Source organism: Saimiri boliviensis, chromosome 2, assembly GCF_048565385.1.
Source record: "Saimiri boliviensis isolate mSaiBol1 chromosome 2, mSaiBol1.pri, whole genome shotgun sequence".
Lineage (NCBI taxonomy): Eukaryota > Metazoa > Chordata > Mammalia > Primates > Cebidae > Saimiri > Saimiri boliviensis.
In genome coordinates this window covers 162329922-162354412 of record NC_133450.1, presented here as the reverse complement: position 1 = coordinate 162354412, position 24491 = coordinate 162329922, and the positions used below count along the sequence as shown (strand labels likewise).

Here is a 24491-nt window from a genome sequence, read left to right as displayed (position 1 = left end):
AATACAGGACGGCCAATGGAAGATTCCAGGAAGAAGTGATAGAACCACTAGATAGAAGAAACTAAGTCCTTTAAATGTCTACGTGGAGCAAAGCTTCCATACCATTCACATTAAATTGTGACATGAATGAAAAAATACATTTTATTTTGTCCAGCTACTAACACGCTAGACTGTTGATTATAATAGTCAGCATTCTCTAATCCACCTGCTGGATTCTTTTTTTTTTTTTTTTTTTTTTTTTTTTTTTGAGATGGAGTTTCGCTCTTGTTACCCAGGCTGGAGTGCAATGGCACGATCTCGGCTCACCGCAACCTCCGCCTCCTGGGTTCAGGCAATTCTCCTGCCTCAGCCTCCTGAGTAGCTGGGATTACAGGCACGTGCCACCATGCCCAACTAATTTTTTGTATTTTTAGTAGAGACGGGGTTTCACCATGTTGACCAGGATGGTCTCAATCTCTTGACCTTGTGATCCACCCGCCTCGGCCTCCCAAAGTGCTGGGATTACAGGCGTGAGCCACCGCGCTCGGCGGCTTCTTACTTAGTCTAGCATATTTTCATTACTTTTTACTACTCATCTATATGAGTGAACATCTTTTATTTATAAATGAGTGCAAAGCTGTTTGAGTCTCATGAAGGTGATATGATCAAAAAGAGAAAAAGGAGGAATTTTAGAGATCATTAGAGTCTGAATTTTCCAAAGGGAGAACAGTTAAAATAATCCAGGAAGTAGATGCCCTCAGTTGTGAACCCAAGGAGATTGCAATAGAACAATAGAAATAGGAGGTCTGAAGGAAAAACCAACATGATTATGAGTTGAAAGGCACTGTTTCAAGACTTTTGTTTTTGAAATGCAAGCCAGTATATACTTGGCATGAGATGGGACTAATATGAAGGAATAAAGTTGCTTTTGGTATAAAGTTAGTTTAGATTACAGGAGTATTTGATCACATCACATTGAAAATGTGAAAAGAAGTCATAACCAGTATGTTTTTAGAAAGCTGGCAGGTACTGAAGTAAAAATTGTTTGGCTTCGTGGAATCTGGTTACTATTTTACAACCTCAAAGGATAATTCAGAATGCTGTTTATACCAAGAAGTATATTCAGACAAAGCACACAGCAGAATTCTTATATAATGAAGATTTCAGAAGATGAGAAATTTCAAGATTTGTAGAGATTCTGACCAACAAGGAGAGTTTTGTTCATTTTTTTTCTCCTTTGTATGTTGCTGCTAGTTTCTTTATCCCTTGTTCAAAACAGGCAGTACTATTTGGTAATAGTACTTTCCTATTTGTTTTTCTCTAGAGAAAAAGAGCCTCAGAATCCTTCTGAACATGGTGCACTAGACACTGTCCTCAGAAACTTCCCTTGGAGGCAGCAGAGTAGGATGGAGACGAATAAATCAGTAGTGGATACCCATATGTTTGGATAAATGACCTCTTTAATCAAAATGTCATTTTTTTTTTCTTTCTTCTCCCTTAGAGCCTTCTCAAATCAAATGAGATAGTACATATTTTGCAGCAGCGGCCATGGGGAATATTTGGAGATGTGGCCACAAGGCATAATTGTGTCAAAAGTCATTTCAATATTTTCTTAAATTCTGTTCTTCCCTCTTAGTTTCCAAATGTTTTCTATTATAAACTAGTAAGAGAGGAAGATAATTTTTTCTTTCACATGTTCTCAAAGACTTACTTTTGCAAAATTTGCTAATACCTCCCTTGATGGAGGGAAAGAAAGGAAGAAATGCCCCAGTCAAATCCATTTTTCCACTTAATTATTAAGTCAGCTAAATATTCAGTATTAAAATTGTTAAAAAGGAGGTCTAAGTACTTGAATATGTCAAAGTTCTGTCGCATATTTTGAATACTGAATTTAAGTAATGTACTGTATATTTTTAAATTACAAAAAGTAGATTCCTAGTTCTATGTGAAATTCATATTGTTATTCCTTTTCTCTACATCCTTTGTTTATTTTTTCTCCCCCCTCTATCAGTTCCTTACTATCTTCTTTTTTAATTTTAACATACTTTGGGCATTTTGTTCTATTTTATAAGAAATACATTACGTTCTCTTGAATAAAATTATTCCCTGTGGATAAATTACTGACCCTATGTTTAAATATTTTAAAGACGTCATATAGGTGAAAATTACGTGAAGTCATATAGGTGAAAAAATATCCTACTGTTATTACTTTGTTGCAGAAGGAGTTAGAATTGTTAGGAGAGGCGTTTTTAAAATTCTTTTTTGTATTTTTAAAGACAGAGTCTCGCTCTGACTGCTAGGCTGCAGTGCAGTGGCACAATCTCAGCTCACTGCAGCTTCCACCTATTGTGCTTAAGCGATTCTCCTGCCTCAGCCTCCTGAGTAGCTGGGACTACAGCTGTGTGCCACTGTGCCCAGCTATTTTTTGTATTTTTAGTAGGGATGGGGGTTTTGTCTTGTTTGGCAGGCTGGTCGAGAGCTCTTGATCTTAGCTGATCCACCAGACTTGGCCTCCCAAAGTGCCGGGATTACAGGCATGAGCCACTGTACCTGGCCCAGATCTTAAAAATTCTATTCAAATAAGTATTCTGACTTCTCTCAATGTATAGAAAAACAGTAATATTCTAAAGCAGAGATGAACCAAATAGGATATTACATCCTGTGTGATATGGTTTGGCTGTGTCCCCACCCAAATCTGATCTTGAATTGTACTCCCATAATTCCTATGTGTTGGGTGCAGGACCCTGTGTGAGATAATTTGATTAATGGGGATGGTTTCCCCCTACTGTTCTCATGGTAATAAATACATGTCATGAGATCTGATGGTTTTATCAGGAGTTTCTGCTTTTGCATCTTCCTCGTTTTCTCTTGCCGCCACCCTGTAAGAAACACCTTTTTCCTCCCACTGTGATTCTGACGCCTTCCCAGCCATGCGGAACTGTAAGTGCAGTTAAATTTCTTTTTCTTCCCATTCTTGGGTATGTCTTTATCAGCTGCATGAAAATACACTAATACACTCTGGTTCCACAGATTAACCCAGTAAGTCTTCAGGTAGCAAGAAATGGGTTAGTACAGAGGGAAATAATTCGTTTCTCTGTAGTCACATACTCTTACTCTGGTTTTGTTTTCATCTTTCTATCCACCCATTTAAACAATAATAATAATAATATGGGTATCAGTTCGATCCGGAATCATATTGCTGTACTTTAACAAGAAAGTTTTTTTGTAAGAATGATTCTCAGAGTCATTTTAGGGGTTGCCCAACCTGATTTAGACATCTCCATTTTTTCAGGAGGAGTGAAATTAAAAACATTAATGAGTCCATCCTGCTTCTCATGTATAATTTTGAAGAGGCTCTTTTTTGCCCCTGTTTTAGTTTCTCATGCCATGACTTATAAAATTTGGAACATTCTTCAAATGAATTTGTATGTGTTGATGGTACTAATCATATGAATACAGGCCTAGATGTTTAGAGTGATAAAGTCATAGGCCTGCAAGGGACTTCAGGGATTATTTCATGGATGAGAAAATTGAGCCTGAATGTAGTTTGATGTACATTTTTTGGTAAATCTCCCATAACTTAATTTACTATGGATGGATGGCTTGGTATTTCACGGAAAGAATGTATCTATTACAAACGTTATTATGGCCTTTTTGTTATGAATAGGAAATCTGAAGAATATGTGTTACAGTGTCTTAGTAACAGTATCATCACCAGCAATGACAGCAGCATATATCTGTCCAAGGCGTAAGGTATGTTGGGTGCTGTTCTTAAAGCTGTCAACACATAGCTCATTGAAATCCTATCATACACCTATAAAGAACAATTTAGTATCAGTTGAGACGCACTCTGGGTGAGAAAATGAAACTAAGTCTTAGAAAGTAAGCGGCAGACCCAGAATTTGAACTGTGGAATTCAGAGGCTGGACCCTTTATCCTTTTTGTGTCGACTGGAGTCTCTTAATGACCACAGAACTGGATAGTCCAGAGGAAGGATTAGAGACAGATCGAGTCCAGGCACTTTCAGTTTCGACAGGGTTCAGAATATCTGTGCACTCCGATTTGTAAATCCTTCATTATTGGTGCTTTTTCAAGGAGTACTTTCTGCTTACTTAACAAGAAAACAAAATAAATGTATCTAGGTTCAAATATCTATCTTTTTACTGTTTTTTATTCTTCGTAAATAATTAACTGTTTTTTCATAGGTTACTAATATCCAGATACCACCTTATATATATTTTTCCTTTTTAAACCACATCTGGATAACTCAGGGTATTTATCATTTGATCTTACGTACTAAAAGAATATGGGATAAGAGAAATGAGAAGTATAAGAAGGAAATTAAGGAAAAATAAAAATACATCTGTCCCTTTTGAAAGCTTGATACATTTATGAAACATTGTAAATTACTGATCACTGGCCACGTAAGTAGATTAGGATGACTATTTATGCAAATGGCAATTGTTTATAAGCCATATAATTCCCATGTCATTGTATTGTAAACTTTTTATTGTCATTAAGAATAATTTGTAGGCATCCAGAATTTCAAAAAACTATAAAAGTAATATAACTCAATTGCATATTTTTCTGATTATTTGGGACATTATACATAAAGATTATCAAAGAGAAAGATTTGAACCAAAGTCTCTCAATTTTAAATCAAATAACGCCATCATCTACCAAATGCAGATGCTGATGTTTATAAAGCTCTTAGGGAATATGGGTAGTGTATAAAATGTGAAACTTACTCTGAGAAAAGGAGAGTAGTTGGGAAGAAAAATAAACTCTTTTATTTTACCTAAGGACCTCTTATTTTGTTTACTTCAGGATTTAATATTTGCCTTTTCCCATCCCACATATTTGCTTTGGATAGCAATATTGTACCCCAAAATGTCAGTTTTCTTGCTTGACATTAAAAAATTAGACCAAGGGTGACAGAGCCCACACTTCTATTCGACCTTGGCTGTAACTGCAGTCACGGTACACATTGTTGTTTGTTGATGTTGGCACCTCAGGAGGAGCAGATCGAGTGCAAGAAGCCTCCCAGACCGTGTGGTTCACATCACATACCTGGAACATATGGTTTGTGTTGTCCTTGCTGAACTTTCTTTAAAGGGCATTCATATTGGTTTTCCTTTGAAAATGCCATAGTTTTATTTCTGAATCTATTAGAAGATTTTTTTTTCATTCCTCATACATTGCTGGTTGAGTTCTAAGACAGGCCATCACAAATTTTAATATAAAAAATTGGGAAATCTTGAAAGAAAGCCCTTTAAAACCAAACACAGGATAAGCTTGTTTTTTTCTGTTCTCTGCCAGGTATTCTAGATATTTTCTTAAACCTGTAAAATCTAAGGATTGAATTTGATTTGGCAAACAATGTAGGTGGATTATTTTTTTTAGTAGAGTCTAATGTTTGTTGCATTCAGAATATATCCAGCATTTTCCTGTCTGTTTGGAATGGTGCCAAAGGTCTCTCAGGAAAACTTTAATTGATTTTTCCTTCAATCATGAGAGTGAAAAGACAATCTTACACAAGCTTGTCTTTCCCAGAGGAAATAGCGTATCTTATACATCAACTTCGTAGGGAAGTTAAAGTGTTTTAAAAGTTTGGTCTGGTTCATCTACTTTTGTTTGGTTCTCTAACTTGAGAGAATATGTAATTAAACTTCAGATAGCTAGCTTTCAACATTTAGCCCATGCCTTAGAGAGTTGGCTTTAAATGCATCACAACGGATTTTGGCTTCCTTTTTATTTTGTAGTTTCAGTAATTCATGGATAATATTTTACTGTTTCCTCGTTTTGGTATTTGGTAACCTTCTACTTGGATGCTGGCTTGGTACAGCCAAGTTTCTGGACCTCTCAGTCAAAATAACTCTGGTTCCAGTCCTAGCTTGGCCATTTGCAGCTATGTGCACATGGACACATTTTTGGCTTGTTTGACCCTCCTTTACTTATTTCTAATATGGGACTTACCTACTTTATGAAATTGTTGTGACATTGTATATTATTATATCTTAAATATAGTAGGTGTTCATTAACCTATTTTAATCACTTCTGGTGAGAATTAGAACATGTGTTATTAATTCTTCATGACATGGCTCTGTGTTGTGGACCTAACTGTGGAGTATCTTCACTCTGTACCCACATTCACAAAGGCAACATGGAGGTTTGTATATACATGTATTGTACATGAACTCAGATTCCATGTTAGCTCTTCTCCCCTGCAGAACTTTATACTTGCTAATTTTGCCTCCAAACTAATTGGTCACTGAATATTTACATTTTTAAGATGAACACATCATGATGTCTTGAAGGTGTCAGGGAAGCCAACAAATTTTATTTTTTACTAAAGATGAAATTGAGTCATATTGTACACTGTGTACTGAACTTGATAAAGAAGTTCAAGGGTTATAGATGTTTTGATAGTTTCTACTTGCTTTCAGAGGACTCTTGACTCCCTTAGGAGAGTCCCTTAGCATGCAGATGAGAACCCTTGTCTTTGAACATCTCCCCACGAGCCAGACTGGACAGATGTTTCTCGAAATGAGCTTCTGAAAACCAGCTGAAACTAGACTTTAAAAGAAAACTGTCCAATCTGGCTTGAGTCTTTTATTTTTAAAGGCATAATAAAAATGAGCCTAGTGCTCTTTTGGCATTAAAAAATAATAAAAATAACACTGTATGTAAAGGTACTGTTTTGAGCAAGATTTCAGTCAGAAAATGAAGATGTGACTACATTTGGTGTGTTTATATTGGTCTATTCCTCTTGTGTGGCTGTGCTGTTGCTTGACATTCTTGAACATCTTTGATTCTATATATTTCTCTATGCTGTTAGCTTGGTACACTATTTATTCAAGTCCTCTGTTCAGTCAGTTTAAAAATAGTCCATTTATGGTAAAAAGTCAGCCCAACCAGTTGATTGACATTATGTAAAACCAAAGTGCTGGCTGGTTTTCAACTGTTCCTGATGTGTTTGTTGCTTTGATATAGATACATCACACCCAGTCTGTTTTACATGCAGTTTGCCCACAGGAGTTCTTCTGAAACCCCAACAAAATGGAAACACTGTGGCTGTGTATATTTTAAGCTCTTGTCTGTCGGTTTTGTTCCTGGAACCTTCAAAAATGAATTATTCCCCCCAAAATTCTGACAGTGTTTGTAAAGAAAGAGTATTGCTCCATTGGGCCTTGCTTCTTATCTACTCTCACACCAAATATAATGTACCTTTTTTTTTCTGCTTTCTATATTTATGCACTTCTTTGTAGAGGCCTTTTTGTTTCCTTTAAAAGATATTTCCTTTCATCTTTTGCCTTTGTTTTCATTCACTGCCGAAGGAAAGCTTCCTCCTGAAGTCTACAGAATATAAGCATGGCTCTTTATGAGCTCTATCCATCGGAATAACAATGTAATGCTTTTGCCTTTGAAAATATCATGACAGAAGGGCATCTTGACATCCAGCCCCTGATGCAAACACAGCCCATCCCGAGAAGAGCATCTTTACAGGTGCAGAAATCTACTCCAAGCAATTTACTCAGACTGGGTAAAGCTGATCACTTTTTTTTTCTCTCTCTAGGATTGTATAGTATGTGAATTTTGTCTGAGCACATGCATATTAATCATATGCCCACAGAGAGCAGTAAAATTATTTGAATGAAAACATTCATTGGGAAATAAATGAATATAATTATAATGCATAGAAGCACTTTTGTCAAAGTGCAATTTGTAACCCTTGAAATCAAAACGCAGCAGGCAACCTTAATATTGGTTTAAATAAGTGTCTTTGTTAAAATAGTTTCCTATTAATTAATTTTATCATAACTCCCCCATTCTTGCATTATTTTTCATTGTATCTAGAAATAACTATAATTTATGTATTAGTCTGTAAATGATAGAATTTGGTGTCTTTGATTGAGGTTAGTTGAGAAGGAAGAAATGAGTGAGGTTAGTTTCACTGAGCCCATTACTATAGCTGAGACCTTAGTCACGTGATTTTCTCTGCAATGTGAACTTGTAGAGAAAGGATAGGGGAATATTGGTGAAGGAAAGAGGAGTACCATTGGCTTTGCAGTCAGAAGGACTTGGGTTCCAATCTTGATTCAGTTGTCAGCTGTGTGACATTGAGCACCTTAATAGCTTGTCTGACCCCAGTGGTGCTCATTTGTTAGACAGAGATGGCTTACAAAATCACTGTGAGGAGAAGTCATGATATACAAAATACAGTTCTTGGGACATAGTTGTTTTTATTTTGCAAACAACTGGATTTGCCGGTAATCACATTGGGAGTGTTTCAGTTTCTTTCTGTGTATAATACATGACACAAAATGTTGGTAGCTTATAAAAAGACATCTGTTATGTTGACAGAGTTCTCTAGATGAGGAATTCAGATAGGGGACAACAGAGACAATTCTTTTCTGCTCTACCATATCTCAGGCTGCAATGGGAAGACTGTAAGGACAGGTGGGTAGCTGGAGTCATCTGAACCCTTACCTACTCACAAGTCCCCTGGTTGGTGTTGGGACCTCTCAAACATCCGGGGGCTGGTATCGTTAGGTCTCCTCAGATATGTCACTTTCTGTCTGTATTTGGCCTCCTGATGAGTTCTCTCTAGCATGGCAGCTTCAGAGGAGTTGAAACCCTTACATCTTAGCCCAGGACTCCTGAAGCACAGGTTCTGGTGGGGGAAGAAAAGGGAAGAAGGTAGAATGAAGACCGCCAGAAGGAAAGTTGGCAGAAGCCCTATCTCTCTGTGACTTAGCCTGGGAAGTCACACAGCATCACTTCTGCGTACTCTATGGCCAGTGCTGCCACAACCCTGTGCCCAGATTCAGATGGAGTGAATAGATTCCCCACTGCCAGTGGAAGGAAAGCTTAAGGGGTGAAATACGTGCATCTTTAGAAAACATGACTTGCCATAGGACTGGCAAGAAGGCTTTTAAAATTTTATTTATTCCTCCTCTTTCTTGATGATATATAGAGGAGGCGGGTTCTGAGAATCAGGTTGGAGTTGTATTGGAGGCTTATTAAAACCAGGCTGAAAAAAGTGAGCTGTTAGCAAATAACTGAAGTCCCCTGGAATTTTCTTTTCTTTTCTCTCTCTCTCTCACATACATATACACTTTTCTTTTCTTTTGAGAAAGTAGTATCTTCATGAAAGAGAGAGGCTTATCCAAGTTATGAATTACCACTTTTCAAAGAAATTTAACTTCTAGGGTCTTATAAGTTATAGGGTCTTGTCTTAACTTAAAGGGTCTTCTCCCTACATTTTCATAAATTTGACTTTCAAACCTGACAGTCAAATCATGAATGCAAAGTGAGATTCGAAGAGAGACACCATGGCACATGCAGAAAATACAGCTTCGTGTGTGGTGCTCCAAAGTGGTTATGCCTTCTTAAACCAGATCACCTCTTCTTCCAAGCTTGCTGCTCTAACTTGACAGTCCTCTTACAAAAGTGAAGCTGTGGAAAATCAGGTGGACCTATTAAGGCAATGATTTGAAATCTGCTCTTGGAATTATGGTGAAAACTCATCTCTCCAGTACCCAGATTTCAAAGCCTTTAGGTACTTTTTCCAGAAAGCCTGCTAGTCATAATCTTGAATGCTAAAAACAAACAAGTACTGACAACAAAATAGCAACAGCAAAAACTCGCTTACAAAAAAATAAACAGCCCAAAACAGAACAGCAAAAACCCATGACAGGCCTACATAAAAAGAGCTAAGTAAAGAATATCTCTTTTGTACACTTAACTGAGTGGAAAGAAAACATGTAATTAGATTACTGAATCTCTGACATTTAATGAAAATACAGTCAGACCTCTCCCATTTTGGCCTCCTTAATTTTCCGTAAATGTGATGTTCTGGCCAACGTTTTAATAAAGAAATTTAAAAATCAGCTGCTACACTAGGTTAACATTTTGGCTTAACTACTAACAACAAATTGCCACAGGTATAAGATAAGGGTGATAAAGGGTCTTAATTATTTTTAAATGTTTTTTACAATTTAATATAGTTTTCTTTTTCATTACAAAAATGTATATGTTACATACAACAGAGATTTTTATTTTTTATTGATATCAGTACCTTTTTGGGGGGTACCTGTGATACTTTGATAGTTGTACACAATCTGTCATAATCAAACTGGTATAATTGGGATATCTATCCCCGCCAAACATTTATGTTTTCCTTGAAAGGTGTTAATTATTTAAAGCCCAAGTTCAGGCTTCCTCCCTGGGACCTCCTGTTGTTAGTTTTTGTTTGTCATGCTAAGACTGTGTATATCCCGGCAGGAGTCAGAGTCTCACTGAAGAGGTTTAATAAATAAATTTACATTCTTATTTAGACTTCTCTCTAGCTAAAACACTATTTGTTGTTTGCCTAATGCATAATGCATTTTTATTATGTTCTGATGAGCCACATACATTCTGCACATTGTGTGTGGCTAGCTTGTACTGAATGACAAGGTGTCTGTGTCACTATTTTGCTGTCTCGTTGGATGTTACACCTACATGTGCTCGTAAATGCAGGCTATGAAGTGGTGATATTTTCATATTCAATGATTTTTAAAAAAATATCCTTGCGTGTTTTGTGGGAAATGTTCTTAGAGCGTTTTGGAGATTTCCGTTGTCTTGTCTTACAGTGGTTGGTTGTTCAGCACCTTTTAGAGCCGAACTAATGTACTGGTTTCCAAGGATATGATAATGAAAACAATAGATACTGTGTATTTTAAGTGGGGGAAGGGCAATTACTGAATCAGTATTACTGTTGTGGCTTTTTATATTATTTTGCTAGAAACAATAATGACAGCAGATAAATGAATTTATATGCAAGAATGGGAATTTTCAGGCCATCTTTAAAAGAATGTTTGCAGTGGGGTATCTGTATAAAGGCGACTTATCTATGACCCATGCACATCCTTCAGGGCTGGGGGCTTTGCACCACCACTTTGTTCTTCTGCTAACCTGGTCTTTGATGGAGAAGTTTCCCCTAAACAGTCTGTATGTGTGTGTGTATGGAGGTGGGGAGGAGGTACAGATTGAGGAAAAAAGCTTTTAAAGACACAGCGCTTCTTTCAGTGGAAAAAGAGAAGGCTGGTAATAACAGGATTATCTCAGGTTAGCAGCTTCTTGGTTAAACTGTTGCTTAAAAGTAGCCTGTTCCAAAATATGTATTACGATAACCCACTACCTCTATGCCCTCTGTTTTTCTTTTTTTGTTGTTGTTCACTAGCTATAGTTCTCTCAATTTCTTGTTTGCATTCGCAAGCCTGTTCTTTAAGAAACAAACATGTAAATGAAATGTGTTTGCTGTAGTTATAGGGACCCTGCCATTAACTAAAAACGAATTTCTAACATCTAAAAGAGTTCATCTACACTGAATGTCTGCATCTATGCTTGATTGATCAGGGATACTGGATGTGTTGGCGTGAGGAATGTTCGGGAATGATGTAACCTGGGTAGAGGTCCACAGGCTAAACGTGGAGGGCACCCGAGGGCACTAACAAAGTCAGGACGTAGGGGAAAGAAGGGAGAGGAGGAACACCGCAAAGTGACTGTTTCAAAATTCTGAACCTGGGAAATGGAGGAAAATGTGTTCCTTCTCAGCTTCCTTTTCCTGCCCTCCATTGTGCTGCTGCTGCTTTCACAGCATGTCTTCTTCCACGGCCTTGAAACTCAAATCAGTCCCGTGAGGCCAATCATTTGCCCACATGTTGGATTTGTAAGACTGTGATGGGCTGGCCTGGGACATTGTTTGCCGTGGAAAATTAGTTCTGAATGTCAATGTATTTGCAAACAGATGCATATCATAATTTGTTCTGGTAAAGGAAAGACATAGAAGTTTAGGTATATTTGTGTGTTTTTACACGTGTGTGTATATGTATTTATACAGTATCTATATTTAGGTAGGTAGTATAATTGTAGCTATTACGTGTGTGTGTATTTAATATCATATAGTATATAGATATACATACATTATGTATGTGTGTATATATAGTCAACGTAGAGATAGGTAGGTATAAATAAAATTGCTATTGAATTTACTAGGTTCTGAAATGACAGAGGCTTTGAATCTCATGATTACACATACAGGGAAAGGTGAGCAGTTACCTATGATGTCAGAAAGACATTCAACACTAGAGAAGACACACCAGTAGCTGAGTGAGAAAACGTATCCTGGGAGTTGTAGTCCCTTATTCTTGGAAGAGATGTAATTAAAGTTGTAGACGATTATGTTTCCTAAGGTGTATTTTAATTAGCTTTCGAGGAGGAACAGGTGGTATCATTGAAAACTGTGGATTCTTGTCAAAATTGATTTTCCAGTGTTAGGGCTTTTTCTTCTTACATACAGCTTTTAGATAAATTTTTCTTTTCAGTGTCTTTTTTTAATTTCTCCTTTGATTAATTAAATAGATTTTAAATAGATAATATGTTATTATTCAAAATGATATAATTATGCAATACAAAGAATCATTTAATATATAAATATTATTTATGAGAAATGTTATTACATTTAATTTACCTGTTACTGTACTCGATGACATTAAGGATTCTAATGAGATTAATTTGCTTACTGGTCAATTGATCATCTTTTCTCTAATAGACTTGCAGTGTGAAATATATAATACTGGTAATGAGAATTAGTACATTTGTAAATTAGAGAAGTTTTTTGTTCAATTGAAAGCTTTATAAGATACATTTTGTGCAGTATTCACTCAACAATCATAACCTATCCAAAGAAGAGGTTGTATTGACTATAGTGGAAGAAGAGCTCAGCAGGCAGGAACACAGCGGCAAGAGAGGACAAAGCTGTCTTTGGCTGTGGTCTCAGTCCCCTCGAATGTCTCCTGGGAGAAAACACCATGTCACTATTCATTCTTTCACCTCTGAATCTCAGTGTCTGTTGTAAATATTTATATCCTAAACCACATGTGTTTTTCCTGAGACATAATTGGTGAATCTTTTAAAAGATAATGTAGCAATTTGAAAGCAACATTGCTTCAGGAGTTGAAGGCATTCTGTGATGTCTGGCATTGCATCCTATGTAAAATTGTAGCTTCATACATACCCACAAATGGTGAAAGGAAACTTACTGACATCATTCTCTAAGAGAGCAAAGATAATCACAGTGAATATGAAGTGATGACCATCAAGGCTCACACATTTTTCTCATAATTGTGGGAAAGTTTAGGAATTTTGAAGCAGTTTTAGAAGTAGATATTTGGAGAACAGTTATTTAAATATCTGAATTTCCAGATCAGAAATCACATCAAAAGAATGTGATTTGCTGAAATTACATGATAATGAACAAACTGCTTTGAAGTTGTGGGATGATGCTAGATGAGAATGCATCATTATAGGATTCCAGAAATTCAGTAGGAAGCGACTGGTTTCTGCCTCTAAAGATGGAATCCTTTTTATAGACTGTTGAGGCTAATGTTTGCTATTCCTGTACTGCCATCTTTGATTTCTTATCAATTTCCATCCCAACCCTCTATGTGTTTCCAGCAGGGTCATCTGTTTAACTCAGAAATTCCTAAGATTGTTTTTCTGATGTGCATTGTGACATGAATTGCTCTCTATATTATTGGCACAGTGTTGTTAATGCATATTTGCATGAAACATTTTTTTCCTTACCAAAGCATTTTATTTTAGGTTGTTTAAATCACCCTTGCTCCCACTAGACCTCACTTTTAATCTACAGAATAGGTTCCAAACTGTGCCATCAATTTTATGTTATTAGACTGGATATAAATGTGTCGTGTGTTTTTAACGTATCTATGGCCAAAAACATTGCGTTTTATACATAAACGAATCTGTTCTATCAAACCACTGCAAAACACAGTGCCTTTCAGAAACATTTATACTAGAAAGGTTTTGGGGAATTGGAGTTGATAATTATACTCCTCCTCACTTTTTGAAATCTTATCCTGTAGGAAGCAAATATGGGCCAAAATGCTGTATTGCCTTTATTATTGAAAAGTATTGATTGGAGACATTGGCAGGGCTTTCTTTTACCTTTCTTGAACTTGAATTCTGGAATGCCCTGAAAGTGAAGAGGGGGGTTGGAAGAGAGAGGACTGAATCAAGAAGAAACAAGAGAGGATAGATTCGTTCATCCCCTTAGATTATGCCAGAGTTGTTTTTTTTAAAAACTTCTGTTAAAAGACCAAACCATATAACAGAAGGATCGTGATGTTAACTTCTGGAAAGCTGTGGTTTTGAAAAGGTCAAATGGTTGACGTTAACTTGAGTCAGAACAATTAATCTAGGACTCCCAGGGTCATAAGGACAGTGAGGAGGGGGGTGTAGAGCCTCGTGTAAAATGATGTCTGAATTGGATTTGACCTTGTTTACTCTTCCTTCCCTGTGGGCTCTAACAAGGAAGCAGTTTTCCGAATGTCTGATGCATTCAAAACTTTCAAAAATATAACTCCAATTTTAAATTCCCATGTAAAGTTTTGCCTGTGTTTTATTTTCACACTTCACTGCTGGGATTCCAAACTGTCACACAGAGAAGCTGTCAGCAGAGACAGCAAGAGAGAGACACCAGCAGCCTGCAGGCCTGCACCCACAAAGAGCCTGAAGACCAGCAGAGCCTCAGAGACAAAAGGCACCGAGACCCCCAACAGATCAAAATAACTGCTGTTTCTTTCCCCTTCCTCTGATTCATCAATCTTATAACCAAATAAATGTGTTGCTCACTTCCCACATGAGTCCCCACTGCTGGTGGTGCCAGGGTCTGTTAATAATTTAGGGAGCGCTACAGATTGTCGTGGGGAAGTCAGACATTTTACAGTGAAAGTGGTACCTGACATTCCACTTCACGCCTTGCTGGTTTCTGACAATAATCTGGACACCACATTTTTTAAAATTTTTATTTGAGTTTGATGGGTACATGTGCAGATTGGTTCTATATAGATAAAATCGTGTGTCGCAAGAGTTTTGGTGTACTTATTATAAATTTTGTCACTCAGGTAATCAGCATAATACTGGATTGGTAGTTTTTGATTCTCATCCTCCTCCTCACCCTCCACCCTCAGTTAGGCCCTGGTGTCTCTTGTTTCCTTCTTTGTGTCTGTGCGTACTCAGTGTTTAGCTCCCACTTACAAGTGAGAACATGGGATGTTTGCTTTTCTCTTCCTGCTTGTTAGTTCACTTAGGATAATGGCTTCCAGCTCCATCTGTGTTGCTACAAAGGACATGATCTCATTCCTTTTCATAGCTGGATATTATTCCATCATCTATATATACCACAGTTTCTTTATCCAGTCTACTGTTGATAGACATTTAGGTTGAGTTTATGTCTTCGCTACTGTGAATAGTGCTGTGATAAACCTATGTGTGCATGTGTCCTATGGCTACCAGGTTTTGATTGTTGAGATTTCCAGTTTAGAAATTATTAGATGGAAACTGAAAATCAGTTCTGTGTTTTAAATCTTTAATTTTTTATTAAAGTACAATATTCTTTATGGCTATATTAGGTATGCAAGCCATTTAAAAATGGCATTTGATTATATCTTTGTCCATTATGATTTTAACAAAATGAAACAGTTAATTTCCTTAATAATCACTTTACCCATTTCATTCATTCAGGCATTCTTTTCTACAGACTTATTTTGGGTGCTTACTGTGTGGCAAGCACTCCAGTTTTTGAGCAAAAAAAAAAAAAAAATTACAGTGGCTCACACCTGTAATCCCAGCACTTTGGGAGGCTGAGGCAGGCAGATCACCTGAGGTCAGGAGTTTGAACTAGCCTGGCCAACATGGTGAAACTCCATCTCTATTAAACAAAACAAAGATTAGCTGGGTGTGGTGGCAGGTACCTCTAATCCCAGCTATCTACTCAGGAGGCTGAGGCATGAGAATCGCTTGAATCTGGGAGGTTGCAGTGAGCCAAGATTACACTGCTGAACTCTAGCCTGGGTAACAGGGCAAAATTCCATCTCAAAAAAAAAGAAAAAAAGAGAGATGAAAATGATGTTAATGTTGGCAGTAAATTTTTGTGGGTGTGGTAGATGAGAAAGCTTCTGTAATGCAGTGTAAGCTCCTTAAGATGGGTTTAGGGAGTTGTCAGAAGGGAATTCAGATGAAGGAGCATTTCTCAGCCTCAGAGGGTTCTGAAACTGCTTCAAGGATAAGGTGATGCTTAAAGGAGATCTAGAAAGTGAGCTAGATAAACAAATGCATGGAGATTTACATACCAGGCAACGGTTCTAATATACAAAAAAGTATTAGGAATAATGTCACTTACTCAGGGACCTGGAGATAGTTTGCTTTGGTTAGTGTACACGTTTATATGAAAAGCACTCACTGTGGGTCAAAATGAGTTAGAACGATGGGGCTCAGGTCAGGAAGAGGCTTATCTATTAGATTCTGAGGGTTAGAGTTGATCTTGAAGGTCAGGGACCAGGAGCACATTGTGGTATGTCATAGAGGGAAGTGATGATGGGATATGTGTTTTAGAAAACATACTCTGGCTTCACTGTGAAGTGTGGGTCGGAGTAGGGGTGCTATTGTAAATAGATAAGTTGGAATGCTTCTGAAATTGCCCACAGCATAGAAGCCAAGAGACTGAATCAGAATGGGGACAGTAGGGATGGAGACAAGGTGACAGGGGTATGATCTGTCTAAGATGTTGAAGGTGACATGAGATGATGGGTACACAAGCATAGTACCTGGAATGTTTGGATGATGTTGAAGGAGGTACAGGGCTTCATTATTTCTTGGATAGGAATTTGAGGCATCGAGTGTGATGGAAGGAATAGGATGGCCAGGTGTGGTGTGTGTGTGTGTGTGTGTGTGTGTGTGTGTGTGTGTGTGTATGTGTGTGTGTACCTGGAGTTAGGGGTATGACATAAAGAAATAGAGGATGACGCAGATTTACGAAAGGGAGGAGGGGTTTTTTTTTGCATGAGACAGTACTTACTGACTTTGAAGGTCATCTATTGATGAATGAATCTGTAATACTAGTTAACATTTATTGTACACTCACTATGTGCAGGGTATGTGCTAAAACCAGTGTTTCCATTTCAGATCAATTCCATGAAACAGGTACAAAAATTTCCACCCTCCACACATGAGGAAATAGAGGCTTAGAGAGGGCAACATGCTCAAAGCCACGTAGGGCAGAAAGATTGGGAGCCAGAATTGAAACCCGGGTGGAATCAGCTACAGGTCTTGAGCTTGTAAACATTGTCTCCTGAGTCTCCCCAGATGTCCCAAGTGTATGGGACATCGACTTATTGCTATCTGTATTGGTGCTTAAAGAAGGTGGATGTTGATATATGTTTACTAATGACAGGAGAGAAAACTTAAAAGAAAAAAAATGTACCCTAGTTATTTTTGTTGTAATTTCTAAGGGTTTTAAAATGCGTTGGAGATTAAATGCTATTTGACAGTATCTAGATTTACTGTAAAGCTCAGAAGTAGGAGGACCTTGGCTAGTTTGGTGAAGGAAGTAAAAAAAAAAAAAAAAAAAAAAAGAAACAAAACCCCCTAAAAAACCCCAGCAACTTAGAAAATAGCGAAGTATAAGCTCATTTTGAAATGGACTGTGACCTTGTGAAATGAGAAGCATTTTTCGTCTCTGAATGTACCTTAATCATAATGTAGCCCAGGGGAGCCAAACATTTTATATGTTTTAACAAGCTAAGTGATTGTATAAAAGTGCTGTTAGAAGGATTTATTTTAATTGGATGTTGAAACATACTGCTCTTAAATCACAGCTAGTGCCTAACTAAGAGCTCTTTTCCAGGTTAGCCTTCATAAGTAAAGTAGCAGAACTAATTATTGGGTCATCAAATAATCCTTAGTATTGGAGTTTTACTTATTTTTGCTTGTATTAACTTACTACAGGCTACTTTCTTTCTTTCTTTATTATTATTTTTTTTTTGGCTGTGTTGCCAGGCTGGAGTGCAGTGGTGCCATCTTGGCTCACTGCAACCGCCACCTCCAGGTTCAAGTGATGCTCCTGTCTCAGCCTCCTGAGTAGCTGGGACTACAGGCGTGTGTCACCATGCCCAGCTAATTTTTGTGTTTTTGCACATTTTGTATTTTTGTTGATCTGCCTGCCTCGGCCTCCCAAAGTGCTGGGATTACAGGTGTGAACCATGCTTCAGGTTTTTGAAATGCTTGAATTGTGCATTCAAAATTTGTGTGTGTGTGTGTGTGTGTGTGTGTGTGTGTGTGTGTGTATTTATTATTTCCCTTTCGTATTTATCACATTTTTATTCTGTGTTAGCTCCAGCAATGCAAGTTAGTGAAGGGAATAGTTTTGCCATATTGCAGTGGGTCTCCCTTGTGGGGAAGTTGTTTCCCAGAGCATATTTGGTAATGTTTGGAGCCATTTTTGGTTGTCAGAATAGGGGGCAGGAAGTGCTAACGGCATTTACTGGGTAGGGTTCAGGGATGCTGCTAAGTATCCTGCAAGGCACAGGACAGTCCCATACCCATAAAAAATTATGCAGCCCAAAATGTCAGTAGCACTAAAGTTGAGAAACACTACGTCAGTGCACTAGATATGCCGATTAAACATACGCAAATGGAGCTATTGCCCTTAGCCGCTAACTTAAAATATAGCGGTGCTGCTTGGCATTCAAAATAAGAGAATGCATATACGAGGTAAATAAATTAGGGGAATAAATTAAAATTATAGAAAGAGAAAAACATACATTAGGTACATTAAAAAGAATTAAAATGAAATAGCATGAAGAGGCAAAGTCATCTTAGTAACCGTTACTCCAGCTGTCTGTTATCTAGGAGACTTAAGGGAGTGTAAATAAGTGACAGTTGTGAGGTTCATATTTTCTTTCGTATTAAGTATATGCTATTACTACTGTTATTATTAATTTATAGAGCATGAAAAATGTGTTAAGTGCAGTGCAGAATATAGTCTCAGTCACCACCCGGAGGGTTTTAAGCTTATAATTAGGCAGATGGAGCCAACTCAAGCTTAGGATGGGGAAAATAGGTGACAACATGAGAAAGAGGTCATAACTTGCTTCGAATCTTCTTTTGTGCAATTTCTATTACATTTCAGTTAACCTTCAGTTGTGCGTGTGTGTGTGTGTTTAAATGGAAATAACCATTGTGTTCATAGAGAAAAATACTTTGAGAGATGATTTGAGAAAAATACTTTGAGAGATGATTTGATATTACCAAAGAGAAAAAAAAAGTCAGCTAATACAAATAAGCTTGAAATATCTATTGTAAGATGTGTAAGGAAATCTTAGTAGGAAAAAAAAAAAAATCAAGTGTTCCATGAAATACCTCAGTTTTCCATGCTTGATAAGCTCATTTTCGTATAGGAAATGGATAGATTTCTGATTCTTTTCCATGTAAATTTTCCAATTACATTTATTTGCTATATTTACTGTTTTTAATTGGCAGAATTGAAACAGAAAGATTAAGAGGATTTAGGCCTCTAAAAATACACCCTCACATACCCACCCACTCACACACAAAGAGTACAAAAATTAAGATGTTGGAAAATGAAGGTATGTTACATGTTCTTTGCTAACGAGAGACATTATATTTAGGTCCTTAACTAAAAATTTCATAATCAGTTGCCATTTTTATCTGTTCATCTGAAAGGAATACTATTTCAGGGACAGTATGTGACATCATCTAGTTGTGAAGCAGTGCTTTCCTAAGAGTACTTAATAATTGGAGATTTGTTCATTACAGAGTATTGCATTTCTTTTTATTTATTTTTTAGTATACTTTAAGTTCTGGGGTACATGTGCAGAACGTGCCGGTTTTTTACATAGATATACACATGCCCTGGTGGTTTGCTCTCTGTATCACCCCATCATCTGCATTAGGTATTTTTCCTAATGCTGTCCCTCGAATATTCCATTTCTGACTTTATATTCTTTCTTTCTAATATTTTTAAAAGGCAAAATAGCAAATTAATGAGTAATTATAAGAAGGTAGAGTTGAATGTGTATTACAAGGAACCGCAGCATGTCACTATTAATATGTGTAACATCCTGCCCAACCCTAATAAAGCATGAAAGATTACATTAAGACAAAGTGGAAGGGCTGAAATGAAAATTTTAGTCAATATGTTTTGTAAATATGTGTAGTGTCAAATTCTTTAGGGGAAAATTAATGTCTGTCTCAGGTGACTTTTTTCTTTAATTTGCATTTGGTATCATGTGATGAAAACCCATGTGCATAAACTACTTGAATCTCATTCTGTTTAATTAGATAGCTTCTGTACGAATAAAATTATTTTCAAGTCTGAGCGAAGAAATGGGTGTAAGAAGATCTAGCAGTAACTTAAACTAAGAAGGTTTCATTAAAGGTTTTATTAGTGTTAGATTGACTTTAGATTGTCATGAACATGAACAGTAAACAAGCAAAAAGATGGTATAACATAGATAATTTAACACACATAATGAGGAGATAATGGCTTTAAATGGTCATTTAGTTTGAATGAAAATTTGTGACGTTTTGTAGCCATGAATGTTTATGGACTGGCGAGATGTTTACCTTTCCTGATGAATATTTAAATATTTATGTAAGTAATGTATGTTTTCTAGGTTTTAGTTGCTTCAGTATATTTGAAATTGTCCTAGAGAGTTTTCAAAGGATTCATGACAAATAGCGCAAAGTATAAAAATAGGGTCCGTTATAGATACAGTTCTTTCCTATAGTTCTTTCTTTCAAGAAAGACACGTGGCCTATCTTGTAAAAGTGGCAAGTTTCAATTTTTGATGCAGCAGCCTCTTCAGGCAATAGGTGTGTAAAAAATAATTTCCGGAGATTTCTTTTTAGGCCTATGTCTCTTTAAATTAAATGTGTCATTTTAGATTACTGGAACTAAATATATTTCTATATTCAATGTAGGCATTTCTCTAATTCTCTCATATTTTGTCCTATAGACAAAATATTTGGCTAGGTACATTTTTAAAAAGTAGACTTTAAAACTTTCGGATAGGTACATTTTTTAAAAGTAGACTTTTCTAGACTGCTTTACAGTTTGGAAAATGGATTCAGGAAAATTATAGCAGTAATTTTTTTTTTAAATTTTTTTGGTTGAGTCTTGCTCTGTTGCCAGGCTAGAGTGCAGCGGTGCAATGACACAGTCTCCGCTCACTGCAACCTCCACCTCCTGGGTTCGAGCGATTCTCCTGCCTCAGCATCCTGAGTAGCTGGGACTACAGGCATGTACCACCACGTCCAGCTCATTTTTGTATTTTTAGTAGAGGTGGGGTTTCACCATGTTGACCATGATGGTCTCTATCTCTTGATCTTGTGATCCGCCTGGCTCAGCCTCTCATAGTGCTGGGATTACAAGCATATGCCACTGTACCCAGCGAACACTAATTTTTAAAAGTATGCTTACAGCAGTAAGTTTTGAAAGTATGTTTAGTATGTTCTGTACCCTGGGCAAACTGTTATTTCCTTTGCTTCTTTCAGTTTACGTGATACACATTTCCTACCATTGTTGTTTTTCACCTTTTTCCAGAACACCTTTTCAAGACTTACTCATGTATATGCCTTCCTCTCTTATTTTACTTTAGTTGTATTTTAAATTCATTTAGTGAATATTATTTTAGGGATGATAACTTGCATATATGTTTTAAAAATTAAATAAGTACCATATAATTTTTCTGCAATATTAAGTCATTCAAATTTGGGCTTATTCATTTAGAATATGTTTATTTTCTATTTTGTCTTTATTTTGTTTAATTTTATTCTTCACTTTCCTTTTTCAAGCTGATACTCTCCAAGCACACTGTATAGGTAGAAATGGAATATATAAGAATGTCTGTGTTGCCACAGTATTAAGTAAAGGAATCCTCCCCTCACCCCCACATGCACACACACAGGCTGTGTTTGTCCTCACACTTTCAAGAAATTTTTGCCTTAATTCTTCACCACCTACTTCCCTTCAATCTGTCTTCCTCCGGAGAAACTCAGCTGCACTCTCAAATGTACCAGTGATCCTCTATAACTACTGAAAGAAATGTGCTTTGCCTGGGTTTCATTCTGTGTCACGTGTCTGCAGCATTTCCCATAACCACTGGTCATCCCCACCCCTAGTCTTAGTTCTTCAGTGCTTTGGCAGATCTGTTTCTGTGTTTCTTTCTTTTTGAACACAATAAATGACATCCATGTCTGTCAACTGAGTAGATTTTTAAAAAACAAATTTTATTTTGCATATTTGAGGTTTACAACTCCAAAGTATGGGATACATATAGATACATAGAAACGTATAGATAGTATAGTGGTTACTGTTGTGAAGCAAATTAACACCTGTCATCTCATACACTTTAGCTGACAAGAGCAGCTAAAATCTACTGATAAGCCAGACACAGAAAGAAAAATATAGCGTGGTCCCACTTACATGTAGACTATAATACATACATTCAAGCTGGTGCAGCTGTAGTATTCACCGTTTCAGTCTCTGTGTAATTGATGTAATACACAGAGATAGAGGATGAAACAGTGGTTACTTCAGGTCCGGGGAGGAGATGGTGAGATGCAGGCCAAGAGGATACGAAGTAGCAGATACATAGGATGAAGAAGTCTAAATATCTAATGCACACCAGGAAGCCTAAAGTTAATAAAATTGTGTCATATTAGAGATTTTGGTTAAATGAGTAGATTTTAGCTGCTCCCATCTTTTTCTGATGCCTTTTCTTCCTGCCCAAATCACAGGGTTAGAAAAGAAAACCATGGGTTCAAAGAGTGGATTGTCTCTTTGTTGAGTTCTATTTGATAATTTACTCCGTTTCTTACTTGATAAATTTTAAAAAGAGGCAGTCAACACCGACTCCTATAACCTTTCTCTTTAGCAATCTGAACTTCTTTGGCACAAGTCGGAGAGGAGAGGGATAGCAGGACAGCATTTCATAGGGACTTGCAGAGTTCTCGTTGGCTATTTGACGAATTTCCTGCTCCTCCTCCTTCCTGCAGTGCTGCTCAGTCCCTGGCTTCAAACCTGCACAGCTTCCACATTCCTCATAGCCTTTACGACTTCTTTAAACTGGCATTCCAGGTGACCCACATTCTGACTCCAGCCCTCTTTTCCTGGGTTGTCACTCACTTGTTTCTTGGACAAACCAATTGTACGCTTACTCTTCTACTTTGCTATATCCTAAAAGGCCCTCGTTTCCCTTTGAAACATCCAGATTTACATGAGTCGGGGTTTCCACCACTTCTCCTTGAGGTGACTTGAATAGCACAGAGGTCTGTGTCCTTCCCCTGACATTTGTGTCTCTCCATGTGGGAGAATGGAAAATACTAGGGACTTCTTTCTCCTGTGAACGCTAGGGATGGGATTTCCCACACCCTTCTCCCTGCTGCTCGTCACCACAGTCAGTCTGTCTTGCTGGTATGGATGGCACAGCAGGTCTTAAACCCTCAGAAATCTCTGTAGCAGAAGTGAACATCAGTCTCTTCTCCTCAGGTCTACCCCAGCCTGCAGGGGATATATGCTAAGAAATTTATTTTCTCCATAGCGGAGGGGGACTAAAACAGACAAGATGCCATATTCCTGAGCTTTCTGGAAGCTCTCCTTGAAATTCCCCCCAGTACCGTCTGGTCCTGTCACCAGTGTGGGGCTGTGTGTATCCAACCGAGGAATAAGAGGCCGCTGTCTGCCTGTGTGCACCCTAATCTTTTGAGTGCTGATTTTAAAACTTCATCACTTTGGGAAAAGGAGTACCTCCCTGCTAGAGAGGAGAGATAATGGAGTCTCTCTCTCCACTGAACTTCCCACAAAGCTGTTCGGTGCTCCTCCTTGATCCCCTCCTTGTGGCAGCTGGAGAAGTGGGGGACAGGCTGAAGCGGGTACTTGCCGCAGGATCTGCTCTGGTATATTTGTGTCTGAGCTCAGATATGTAGTTGTTTCCACAGGCTTCTGGTTTGCTCACTGCAAACTATCTCTAACTTTTGGAATACTTTGCACATTTTGTTCTCAACTTCAGATCGTAGACACAATTTGGAGACTTAAGAAAATCCGTCTTCGGATTCCTGTATGATCAAGATTCGAGGATTTTGTTTGTTTGTTTCCTGAGAAGGAGTCTCCCTCTGTCACCCAGGCTGGAGTGCAGTGGCATGATCTTGGCTTACTGCAACCTCTGCCTCCTGGGTTCAAGTGATTCTCCTGCCTCAGCCTCCAGAGTAGCTGGAACCATTGGCACATGTCACCACACCCAGCTAATTGGTTTTTTTTTTTTTTTTTGTATTTTTAGCAGAGACAAGGTTTCACCATGTTGGCCACGCTGGTCTCAATCTCCTGACCACCTTGGCCTCCCAAAGTGCTGGAATTCCAGGTGTGAGCCACCATGCCTGGCTAAGATTTGAGTTTTAAGTGAAGGACAGTTGTTATGAATCACTTAATACAATGCATGCACATTACAACTTTCCAAAAATTTTTTCACTATTTTTATTATTGTTTATTGTCTGCATTTTCTCTTTTAGTAATAATGTTATCTCTTTATATAACTGCCATTTTAAGCAAGCAAATCATGTCATCTGTGTTGCAATGCAGTCTCTTA

The 24491-nt window shown here is 37.6% G+C and overlaps 1 protein-coding gene across 41 annotated transcripts in view; it reads left to right on the top strand.

Annotated features, from left to right (window-relative positions):
- PTPRD (protein tyrosine phosphatase receptor type D) overlaps nucleotides 1-24491 on the top strand; it is a 2307989-nt gene that overhangs the window by 1914583 nt on the left and 368915 nt on the right. The gene's annotated exons all lie outside the window — the stretch shown is intronic.